This window comes from Cebus imitator, unplaced genomic scaffold, assembly GCF_001604975.1.
Source record: "Cebus imitator isolate Cc_AM_T3 unplaced genomic scaffold, Cebus_imitator-1.0 Scaffold218, whole genome shotgun sequence".
In the NCBI taxonomy this organism is placed as follows: Eukaryota; Metazoa; Chordata; class Mammalia; order Primates; family Cebidae; genus Cebus; species Cebus imitator.
Window position 1 is genome coordinate 3,611,221 of NW_016107533.1, and position 13,161 is coordinate 3,624,381.

At 34.6% G+C, this 13,161-nt stretch overlaps 1 pseudogene; it reads left to right on the forward strand.

The window, feature by feature from the left end:
* Positions 1 to 2,442: 2,442 nt before the first annotated feature.
* On the forward strand, positions 2,443 to 6,091 carry LOC108318415 (annotated as a pseudogene).
* The last annotated feature ends 7,070 nt before the right edge of the window (positions 6,092 to 13,161 follow it).

Sequence of the window (13,161 nt, forward strand, 5' to 3'; positions counted from 1 at the left end):
TAAGAATTTCTCTGCCTCCTGTCGCTATCAGGAACATATTTGTACTTCTGTTGCTAACTTATTTAATTTAGCGTAAGGCCCTCCAGGTTTATTTCTGTTGTCACATATAGCAGAATTCTCTTACTTTTAAGGCTGAATAGTATTCCATTGTATGTATATACCAGATTTTCTGTATCCATTTATCTTTCAATGGCTACCCATGGTGGCTGTATCACTTTATATTTCCATCAACAATGTACAAGGGTCTTATAGCTCCAGAGTCTTGCAACACTAATTATTATTATTATTTTTTATAGTAGCAACACTAATAGGTATGAGGTGATATCTCAGTGTGTTTTTCATCTTGTAATTCCCAGATGATTAGTGATTTTATTGTCTTTTCATGTACATATTGGCCATCTGTATATCCATTATGGAGAAATGTCTATTTAAGTCCTAGGCCTGTTTTAATTGGGCATTTCTCTTGTGCTATTGAAAGTAGAAGTTCCTTATGTATTTTAGATATTAACTTTTTTCAAACATATGATTTGCAAATATTTTCTTCCATTTCACAGGTTGCCTCTTCACTCTGTTGATTGTTTCGCTTGCTGTGCAACTTTTTAGTGTGATATAATCCCACTGATTTATTTTCACTGTTATTCTTTTCTTTTTGTTGGCGTATTTAAGAAATAATTGAGAAAAACAGTGTCTTAAAGATTTTCCCTTATGGCCCTAAATTAAAATTTTTAATCTATTTTGAGTTGATTTTTGTGTATCATGTCAGAAGAGGGCCTGATTTCATTCTTTTGCATGTGGATATCCAGTTGTCCTGACACTATTTGTTGAAGAGGCATTTGTTAAAGGTTAATCGTCCGTATGTGTGTGGGTTATGTCTAGGCTTTCTATTCTGCCCAATGGTCTATCTGTGCATTTATAGGGCAGTGCAATACTATTTTATTTATTGCAACTTTGTAATATATTTTGAAATCTGGAAGAGTGTTGCCTCCAGCACTTTTCTCTTTTTTTCTTGTTTCCTTTAGCTATATTGATCTTTCATATATTTACAAAAAATTTAGTTTTCTGTTCTATTTTGTAAAAACAGGAATTTAAATGTAGGTATTTTAATTGACATTTCATTAAATCCTTATATGTATTTGAGTAGAATGAACCTTTTAACAATATTAAATTTTCTAATCCATGAACATGGGATGTGAAGCACAAAGTTAACAGAAAGATGGAAATAATAAATGTTAGAACAGAAATAAATGAGATAAGTAATATAAAAAACAGAATAAATCAATAAAACTCAGGTTTTAAAAAATATAAATATAAATGACAAATAATAGGTGGACCAAGAAAAAAAGGAGCAGACTCAACTGTAATCAGAAACAAGTGAGGAAACATTGCATCTAACCAACGGATGCCATGGAAATTAAGAAGAATCCAAATTGACTACTATGAACCATTGTATGCCAACGAATTGGAGGATTTATAAGAAATAAATATTTAGAAATATACAAACTACAATGACCAAATCATGAATAAATAGAAACTCTAAACAGACCAAAAACTATTACTGTATCAGTAATCAAAAACCTCCCAACAAAGGAAATGCAGAACAAGACGGTTTCACTTGTGAATTTTACCAAACATATAAAAAGTACAAACACTAATCTTTCTAAAAACATGCCAAAAATTAAAGAAATGAGAACACTTTGAGACTCATTTTATGGAACTGGCATTATGTTGATAACAAAGACAATGAAGATACTACAAGCAAAGAAAACCACAGGCGAATATCCTCAAGAACAGATTTCTATTGCTTTTCTACTTGTAGCTCCTTAGTTGTATCGTGTCTGAGACTGGTGATCAGCTCTTTTGCCCTTGATTTCCCTATGTACTATAGGAGACCCTCTGCAATGAAATGAGCTGTTTTCTGAGGACAAATTAAAGGGATGTTACATGATTCCCTCTTCCTCACATGCAAAATACAACCCTAACCTCGGACACACCATGATAATGGTGAAACACAAGAGAAAAGTAACACGTGTTCTGCATTACTACATGCAGCAGAGATGCCCAATGTATAGGAATACATTTTGGATCTTGCATTAGAGAAAAATAAGCTTTATTTTTTAAAAGCATGCTACATAGAGTACCAAAATTAATGAATACATCATCCTTCCCCAAAAATGGCATTTTTCATAAACTGGTTTACTTTTAGAAACATAACTCAGTTTTTTTTTCAGATTCAGTAGTCAACATAAACATCTGAATATAGCCATATTTTAAAAAGGCCAACACAAATTGTTTTCTATTAAAAAAGAAACAATGGTGTGACTACCAAATGAAGTTTATATTGCCACAAAGAATATGTAAATGATGTAGCATTATTTAGGCAGCTTTGTATTTGGACATATAATAACATAAATATACCTTCATAAAAAAGAAAATAAATTTAACATGAGGTAATAATAGCTATCTCTGGACTATTGTTTTATAGCTGATTTTTTTCTGTTCACATTCCTGTATTTTAAACCTATGTAAAGTCAAGATACATTCCGTATTAAGATTAATTGAGTGAAGTCAATAAGACAAATGTCAAGGGCTTTAGAAAGGCACTAATACAAACAAGATACCACATGGGATAGTGTTATATCTAATTGTTCCAACAGTAGCCTCCAAGGCAATGCTTCAGTGATATTCTGCAGTGTCAAAAGTCCCCAGTGTCCTTGGGGCATATATTTGTGACACAGTTTGGTGCTAGGACTTAGCTTCTAGATGTGACCTTATTTCTGTTATCTCCGAGTTTTCTTAAGAGGTTGGGGAAAAAAGTAACATTTAATTCTTCAATGAAATATACTGTTGACACTTCTACTGTTGTTTTCATGTTTGTTTCTATTAAGTACTAAGGAGGAGCATTATTGGAGTTCATTAAGTTCAGCCAAAGATCCTTCAGTAAATGAATCATTCAAATGCCTCTGTATTTAGGTGAGTTGATTTAGTGTTTTAAAATTTTATTGTAGAAGGAAAATACTGAGTTCTGGTAATCTTAGTATGAGACAAACACAAGTGTAGGTCGAGGTGACCCAAATCCACTTAGTTCAAGGAATGGTGGTCCTATGTTGCTATATCCAGATTCCTTCTCTCTTTCAAATAGTATCAATTCTGGTTTTTGGTTCTCTCATTAGGCTCCCACCATGTACCCCTCAATAAAATGAATACTTTGGCAAATAAAAAGAATAAAACAAAATTGGCATTATCTTTAAATTTCCTGTGCTTTCTGAGGAGATCAGTGAGACTAATAGCCAAATCTGATAAATGGTAGCATATGGTTTATGGTAATTGTGAGTTATAAACACTAATGTTTGCAATCTATACAGAGGAGGAGAAACAATGTGTAATCTTTATAACAGTAGATGGTAAAATAAAGCATCATGCTAGTGAGAATAGATAGAAAGCAGACTTTAGGTAAATGGGCATGTGCTCCATAACAGCTTGATACATCTACCATGACTTTGAGAAGAATGTTTTAATAGTAATGAGATTGAATATCTAGATCTAAGAAGTTTTTGAAATTTCAGGATACACAATGTAGTTTTCATGCATTCATCAAAAAACAGCATTTGGAATTATTAAAGTTGACTCTCAGGTGAAAGTAATTAGAGAAAATTATGCTTGCAATGCTACAAAAATATTTCAAATTATGGAGTGCAACTGAAAAATACAGTCAGAATCCAGTTTCATAGTGTTAAGATTTTATGAATAATTGTTTCAGGGAAATTGCTGAGTCATTGGTCCCTTTGGAAGATAGCTTTCCTACAGACACAATCTTATAAGAACTAGAGAAAGCTATTGTGTAATGGAAAAACATAAAGGAGAATGGGGAAAATATAGTTATGTGATTTAGACTAAAGCCACAAATGAAATTCTAGTACTTCCATTGTGTGGGTTCAGGAAAATGATTCTCTGTATTGTATTCACGAATGTGTCCACATGTTAATAGGTGTCCTACACAGGCCTCATTTCAATAACTCTTTAAGTTTGTTGAAGCCTCACTAATTAGCTATAATTCTAATAAATATAAAACTTTATATCTAATATGTTTTATATGATGTCTAATAATCATTATATCCATTAGCAATCTTTCTGCTTCCATACTACTGATTTAAATTTCCAATCATGAATATATTATTACATTTTACCATTGAGGAAATGCCTAGTGGCATCAAGGCATATTCAGAGAATATTATGGTGTCCTGTTTGAGATGGGTCTCCCTGACACTTATTCTTGGCAAAGCTTTAAACTTAAATCTAAATCAGAATGTATTTTTCCTAAAAACTAAAATTTATTTGCCGTATTCAGTACTTTCATGTTTATTATTGTCTGTCACCTACCTATCTTTTGGGATTTGCTGCATTGGAAAATGAAGAACTTCTCATTTAATATTGCTTCAATTACTTTATCACTACAGACACATACATCACATATTTTGTTGCAATAGCCGCCTCGTAAGTGATATAATGGACCATGAAGAATAACATTAAACATTTTTCAAGTTTACTTCAACATGCATGAGAAAGATTAGCATATTGGTGCAACACAGCTTCAGAATGTGTTATAGTATTGGATTACAAGGAATCAGAAGGTCATTAAAAATAAAACCACCAATAAAATATTAAATTTACCATTTTCCAGGAATGTTAACATTTTACTGCGTGTTAAGCGTTGTAAGTTAACTGTCTCATAGCTTTACAAATCAGGCAGTAATGAAACTGTAGAAATGCATATATATATCTTCCAACAGAAATATTCTCACTTATCTCAGATTCATGCAAAGTAAGAGTGGCCCTTCTCATGAAGCCTGCTGTCTATGATGATAGTGGGTCTTATTGTCTGAAATATAGGAAGGTATAGCCTGTTTTGTTGTTATTCCTGTCTTAATTTTGTTTTTTATTATTCTATTCACAAAAAATTCCTAATCAACTTGTATTTTTTATCTAAGTACTCTACCTTTTGAAATAATGTAACAGTGGAAACCTAGAATTTTCAGCAATACTCTTAATAAAGACCCACTTAGTCTCTCAATATTTCTTCCTTTTTGATTCCTGTTGCACTTATTTGTTCCTACTTCTCTGGTTCAACTTCCTTTTTTTTTTTTCTGATAGGATACAAAAAAATCAGACTGCTGGAGTCATCTTCATCCTCTTGGGCTTCTCAGAATATCCAGACATTCAGGTGCCCCTGTTCCTGGTCTTCCTGACCATCTACACAGTCACTGTGCTGGGGAACCTGGGCATGATCATGGTCATCAGAATCAACCCCAAACTCCACACCCCCATGTACTTTTTCCTCAGCTACTTGTCCTTTGTTGATTTCTGTTATTCCACCACGGTTACACCCAAACTCCTGGAGAACTTGGTTGTGGACGACAGAAACATCTCCTTCACAGGATGCATCATGCAATTCTTCTTTGCCTGCATATTTGTGGTGACAGAAACACTTATGCTGGCAGTGATGGCCTATGACAGATTTGTGACGGTGTGTAACCCTCTGCTCTACACAGTTGCAATGTCCCAGAGGCTTTGCTCCTTGTTGGTGGCTGCATCATACTCTTGGGGGATAGTCTGTTCTCTGACACTTACATAGTTTCTCCTGGAATTATCCTTCAGAGGAAATCATATCATTAATAACTTTGTCTGTGAGCATGCTGCCATTGTTGCTGTGTCTTGTTCTGACTCCTACGTGAGCCAGAAAATCATTTTAGTTTCTGCCACATTCAATGAAATAAGCAGCCTGATGATCATTCTCACTTCCTATGCTTTTATTTTTATCACTGTCATGAAGATGCCTTCCACTGGGGGGCGCCAGAAGGCGTTCTCCAAGTGTGCCTCCCACCTGACCGTCATTATCATTTTCCATGGGACCATCTTTTTTCTCTACTGTGTTCCTAACTCCAAAAGTTCATGGCTCATGGTCAAGGTCGCCTCTGTATTCTACACAGTGGTCATCCCCATGCTGAACCCCTTAATCTATAGCCTCAGGAATGAAGATGTGAAAGAGACAGTTAGGAAGTTAGTCATTACCAAATTATTATGTTATGGAATATAAAATAACTTTAAAGTCATAAATATTGTAAGGATGAAATCTCAGACCATTTAAATTGTTGATTCAGAATATTGTTATACAAAAGTTTCTGTATTAGTATACATTTACATGTGTATGCACAGCGCAACTTTCAGTTCAATTTAAATCTTGTAATATGTTAGATTTTGAGATGATCTGAAGAATAATAGTTTACAATGAGGAAGTTTACCTAATAACATAAAACTACTATGATAAGAGCTGTTCAGTATAAAACACTGACTATCCAATAAATAATTACAATTAATTCTACATGGGCAATTTTGACATTGGAAGATATGCAGGCAAACAAAAATAAATAAGAATCATATCTATCTTATGAAGTTCAGAATCTGGTATAGTTAAATTATACTTGGTCTTATAAATTATATTTTTCCTTATGCACTAAAATAGGAAAATGGTAAATATTTTGGCAAATAAATTCTCATCACCCCAGTTTTACCATTTATGCCAATGTGATTGTGCATGTTATTTATATATTTATTAAAATTTTTATTGAGATAATATTCTATTCATTTTCCTTTGTAAGAAATAATATAAAGGAATTCCAATTATCCTTTCCCAGTTCCCCCCTATGATAGTGCAGTATAATAATCAGGATAATGATATTGAGGTAATACACAGATATTATTCAAGCATCTGTTAACTATTGAGAAAAAGAAATATTCATAAACTCAGTGATATCCAACAATAAGCAATCCTTGCGAATAAGTGACTTGACTAAGGTAGCTCTGTTGATGACAGTTGGGCCACTTGGGTGTCAGGAATAGGCTAACTTGATCAGCTACCTTTGGATCTACACACCTGTATGTATGTCGTCTTCTTTGGACCATTTGGCTGATAGTCTTTGTTGAAAGCAGAGCCACAATAGAGCACTCCAATAATAAAAGCTATGTCAAGTTCTTGTTAACACTATGCATCAGAGCAAATCACATGTCCAAGCCCCAAAACAAGAGTTGAGAAAGTTATCTTCTTCTTGTAGAACTGCCGTTACAAGTCAACAGTGATGGGTACAGGGAGAAATGAAAAACCGGGTTCAAAATTGATTGAAACATTTACATCTTTAAACACATTCTTCCTTGATACTGGCAGATAAATTCATTGCAGAAAACAGGTAACCCATGGCTGTAACTGGTTTTAGACGAGCTTTCTAATAATTGACAAGTCACTTGATTGCCTTAACCAAATGATTGTTTGAGGTTAGGTTTAAGAACTTTTTCTCCTTGTGTCTTGCCAGTCATGATTAAGGCTTACAAGCACAGAATATGAAGGCGGCCATATGTTGCAGGTTCAATCCAACCTATTAAATGATAGTTGTTTCCCCTCAAGATTTATTAGGTTTATTTTTATTTCCAAATAAAAACTGAATAATTTTTTTACATAATGCTTTACACCAAATTACTTGTCTTATGTAACTTACTGTTCAGGCATACACAATAAAATTCTCTACACTTATAGAATATATCAAAAGTAAGAGAGTATTTACTTTAAGTTTTAATTGTCAATAATGAGTCATAAGTAAATGTTTTAGTTAAGCATCTTAAAGCTATGAGTGTGTGTGTGTGTGTGTGTGTGTGTGTGTGTATGTGTGTGTATAGCTCAATAAAGATATTAAGGAATATAAAAAGGATTTAGAAAGTTTGAATATGCATTGCAGAATATCTACTATTTTCAGTAAGGTTTCTAGGATAAAGTTAGAATATATTATTTTTAAATATTGATTTTGAAGTTATGTAAGCTGTAATTTGGTAGGCTTCTTTTAGTACAAAATAAAAATAAAAGAAAAAAAGGGATAGTTGCAAATCTCTTTAAAACATGATTTTCTTTTATTTTGGTAAACGTTGATAAATGGACAGTTTACACAAATATAATGCAATTTTTCCCCAGAATTCTCAAGTTGTATTTTGAATCTGAAAGTAAACATAGTAACTGTGAAGATAAATATATTTTAGATAATGTAAGTTAGTTCTCTAATGGTCATATTAAGTGATAACTATGGGCTATTTTTTTTTACATATAAATTTGTATGCTGCTCTTCTTTTAAATTTTTGGATCTAGTAGGTATAAATGTGACTTTTTTCCCATGAAGTGCTGTGGCAGGATATTTGCTGAGCATACGTACAATACTAAAAAAGTTATATAGTTGAATGCTCACTTGTTAGTGGATTAACAACTATAAAAATTATATCTGGACCATTTTATGTAAATGCCAACTTTCATATTATGTTGACTAAATGAAGAAGGCATCAAGGATTGTATTGGTATTGGACAAATATATCATTATATGATTATATTACATAACACTTTGTACACATAAGTGGCTTTTACTGCTATCAAACCTAATAGGACAAGAGTCCCTATGAAAATATGGAAACATATATGATTGATTAAGAAAGGGATAGAGAAATATTTGATTCAATAGGGTTCTTATGGCATCCTAGATGCATAGAATATTCAAGCTCAAGGATACCTTATTAGTATAAGTTTTCCCGTGAAACTTGGTATCATGCAGTCTAAGCACCAGGAAAAGATTCCTAGGGAGAGTAAACAAAAACAAGCCTGAACCTTTGGATATGATAGAACCAAAATCTAGGAATAATTTTTTTTGGGGGGGATAAGACTTGGCTATTATAGATAACAACTCATAAACAGAATATAGAATACAACAATACTTATAACAATTTTCACATATATTTCAACAATATATAAAACAAGTTGTATATTATTCTAGGAATTTAAAGTGGATATATCATTTAAAATCCATCAATGAATCTACTATATTCACAAAATAATGGAGAAAAGCATATGCTTTTTTCAATTTATGTAGTAAAGATGTTTGTTAAAATTTATTTCTTGTATTAGTCAAAAATTTGCAGAGAAATGTGACCAATAAAATGGATATCTGCTTACCTATATTTCTTCATATGGAGATATTTATTTATTTTAAGTAATTAGCTCATGTGATTATAAAGGCTGACAAATATTGAGAACTTCAGGGTAAATCAGCAAGCTGGATCCCAGGGGAACTGGTGCTGAAGTTCTAGTCTAAGCTGGAAGGCTCAAGAACCAGAGAGCCAGTGGTGTATTTCCAGTCAGAAGGTCAGCAGTTTTGAGACCCAAGCAGAGTTGATATTCCAGTTCCAGTCTATAGGCAAACATGTAATGTCCCAGCTCAAAGGCAGAAAGGGGGAGGAATTTTCCTTTGCTTGGGAGAGAATTAGCCTTTTGTTAGACTCAGGCATTTACTGATGGATGCACCCTATCCGCATTACCAAGGGCAATCTGCTTTACTTAGGCTACTGATTTAATTGTTAATCTCATCCCAAAACACTCTTATAAAAACATCCATAATAATGTTTGACTGACCATCTGGGCACCCCATGGCCCAGTTAATTGATACATAAAACTAATCTGTTCATAATAAAATGAAACAAAAGAAAATAAAAGCTCTCAGAAAAGCAGAAATAGAATGAAATTTCTTAATCTTTTACCTACCAAATCTATAACTAAATATCACAATTAATGTTGAAATAATAGATGCTTTGTTTTAAATTTCAACATAAGGGAAGAATGTTCATTATTTCCACTTCTGTTTAACAGTAGAAAGGTTATCCTAGACAATTCATTAAAGAAGAAAAAAAAAAGAATATTCGTGAGGGTAGAATAACACTTTCATGTTTGAAGATAATATAATTGTATGAACATCCCAATCCAAAAATATCTATCAAAATTAATTAGAATTAAGAAGGGAATTGAAAAGATCTCTCAATCTAAGATAGTTAATATATTTTTTTCTGGATCTGTGATATCTGTCTACATCCTTCCACACTATATTAATACCAGCAATGCTTAACCTTAGGGATGGTAGTTCTTTTCTGCAGTAACCACTACTGTGTTATATTAAAGTTTTGTGTTTTTTTTTTTTGCCTTTTCATCAATTGTTTAACAATTTAAAAAAATAATATTGTAAAAAATGTTATGTTTTGAAATCCCCAGTAAAGATTGTGTTTTTCTCAAATGCACTCAGACTCTTGGTAATAATGTTATCTGAACTAGACCTTCAAATATGGGTATCTAGTCATATCATTGGCCTTGAAGATAGGGCTAAGCATCTTGCAAATAGAAATTGTATTCAGTAATTCATGGTGTATAGTAACATGGCTGACTAAATAATTCTTTGTGCATGATTATAATGAAGTGTTCACTGAATCAAATGCCTGGAGAACTGAGGTGGCAGTTTCACAAAACTGTTACAGAAGTGGTGATGATTATAAGTACTGAAATCTTCTGAATGCCTGGGAGAGCTTGCAAAAAGATAATAAAAATTCAGGGCTTCCAAATGTTGGCAAAATTTACTATCAGAGAACTAGAGACATTTATGGTAGCCTTAAGATAATCATTTTTTTTTTCCTCCAAGACACTGGGCAAGTGTCCTAAATTTCTTAGTGAGAAACTGATATGTCAGAGATTATGTCTTAAATAAATTCTATAAAGTTACAAGTATTCTTAACATCAGAAAATAATTCTCCCGATATTGTGATCAGCAGAGTGTTGAAATATCCTCTCCAAAGCAAATGACAAGTTAGGGCAACTTGTACTGTGATTAAATGACTTAAAACGTACTAGGTCTTTCACTTATGGAGGCAGCACCTATCACATTTGTGTAAGCTGTTACAAACCATTCAAACAGTAACCTTCAGCTTGCCTCTCTTGCATAATTCCTTGTACCAGATACTCTTATTATCCTACCTCTATCTTTTGAGTTTTACTCCCAGTGATTGTGGTAATCAGCCATACATGTAACTCCCAATGATGTCATTCTCTGGTATTCACATCACTGTGTAGTCTCCTCCCATACTTTACCTGGCTTGGGCTGTGTGATGAATATCATGTGGTAGGAATGAGAATATATCATACTGGAGGTTCAGTTTAAACAGGCTGGATTGTCTCTCTCTCTCCTTCTCCACCTACATTAGGTCTCTCACTCTGCAGGAGGTGGCCATATTTGAATAACCCCATGGAGGGACCTTTGGGATGAGGAGCCTAACTACTGGCTAACAGCCATCAAGGAACAAGAGGTGCCAGCAATCTTTTGGGTGAGCTTGGACACAGAAGTTTGATGTAGTTGAGCCTTTAGATTACTGTAGCTCTGGAATCCTGGTTGCAACCTCATGGGAGACTCTAAACTCAGAGCTAAGCTGCTCCTGAATTTATGATGTATGGAAACCACAAGGTAATCAGTGTTTATTGTTTCAAAGTACTAAGTTTTGCGGATACTTTTTAGCTGTCAGTGAATAATTAATGCAGATGTATTAGTCTGTTCTCACACTGCTATCAAGAACTGCCTTGAGACTTGGTAATTTATGAAGAAAAGAGGTTTAATTGACTCACAGTTCACCGGCTGTAAAGGACATGGGGCTAAAGAGGTCTCAGGAAACTTTCAATCCTAGCAGAAAAGTGAAGGGGAAGCAAAGATGTCTTCTCATGGCCGGCAGGATTGACAGAGTGCAAGGGGAAGTGCCACACACTTTAAACCAGCAGACCTCCTGAGAAGTCACTATCAGGAGAACAGCAAGGCGGAAGTCCACCCCTCTCTCTCTCTTTCTCCACCTACATTAGGTCTCTCACTCTGCAGGAGGTGGCCATATTTGAATAACCCCATGGAGGGACCTTTGGGATGAGGAGCCTAACTACTGGCTAATAGCCATCAAGGAACAAGAGGTGCCAGCAATCTTTAGGGTGAGCTTGGACACAGAAGTTTGATGTAGTTGAGCCTTTAGATTACTGTAGCTCTAGAATCCTGGTTGCAACCTCATGGTTGCTACAAGATCCCTCCTCCAACACAGAGGATCACAACAGATATGACAAAGTTATTACAACCCCTCAATATTTTTATTATTTTTTATTTTTTTCCCTCTTCATTCCCCCCTTTGGTGCGTTTTATATAAGTGACACCTTTAATAAGGCACATCACTATGTAAGTGGCTTTTAATTAGAAAGTATTACTAGGCTATGTGCCTATTATGATTCTTTTTATTCATTTGTAGGAGAGGGAATGCCTGGGTAGAACAGGTATCTCATTGTTCTATGGGTGGACCACACTTCAATTCTTTTGCTAAGATGTCATTATACATCTGCTCTAGGGTGGTTAATTGAGGGTAGATATGCTACTGAAGTTGGTGGTTCTTGTGTGTGAATATATTTAGTGAGGTGTGGAACTGGGAGCTTTTCTTTCGTCTCAGCTCCTGATGGCCGCTTCACAACTGTGCCTGTCTTAGGTTGTCCCTCCCTTAAGGAATCTTACCTGTCTTTGGCTAACCAGCCACCTGCTGGGAGTCCAACAGGGCAAAGTGTTGATCATGATGATGTGGAGGGCCAGCTGGTCCTTCCTCGAAGTTGACTAATAGCTAGTTGAAAGTTCTATGTTGGCACATCTCTAAGTTACCCTGGTGGGTGGGCCACTTGAGCAGGAAAGACACCATTAGACCTTTGCTCCTCCGAGTGTGAGCATAATAGCTATTAAGGTGTGGTTGGAACAGTTTAATTCACTCTAACCAGTCATTCTAATTCCTATTTCTAATTTAAGCTAAGGGAAGGATTTACCTAAGCCCAGGGAGACCACTCCTTATGGTGTGATACTTTTTCTTCTGGAGGCACAGGTTGATATTTAGTTAAGGCCATTATTTGGGTGGTATGTTTGGCCACCACTGCTTCTGCAGTTGACTGTATGCTTCTAAAGAGAAGAGGCAGGAGACATGGAAGTATTAGGAAACTACCTAGAATGAGCATAAATCTCCCTATTACAGTTTTAAATCTACCAAAAGGTGAAGACAAACCTCTGAAGAGGGAATCTGGAGACCATCCAAATTTCCAGGTTTGAACTGGAACATGAGCTAACTTTCACATTTTTGCAGTTATCTCCACGACACCTTTCCCATTATCATCAATTACCAGGCAGCAATTAGGCTGAACGTTCCACATACTCTTTCTTCCTGGACAAGGAGATAGTCTAAAGCTAGTCTATTCTGGTAAATAGC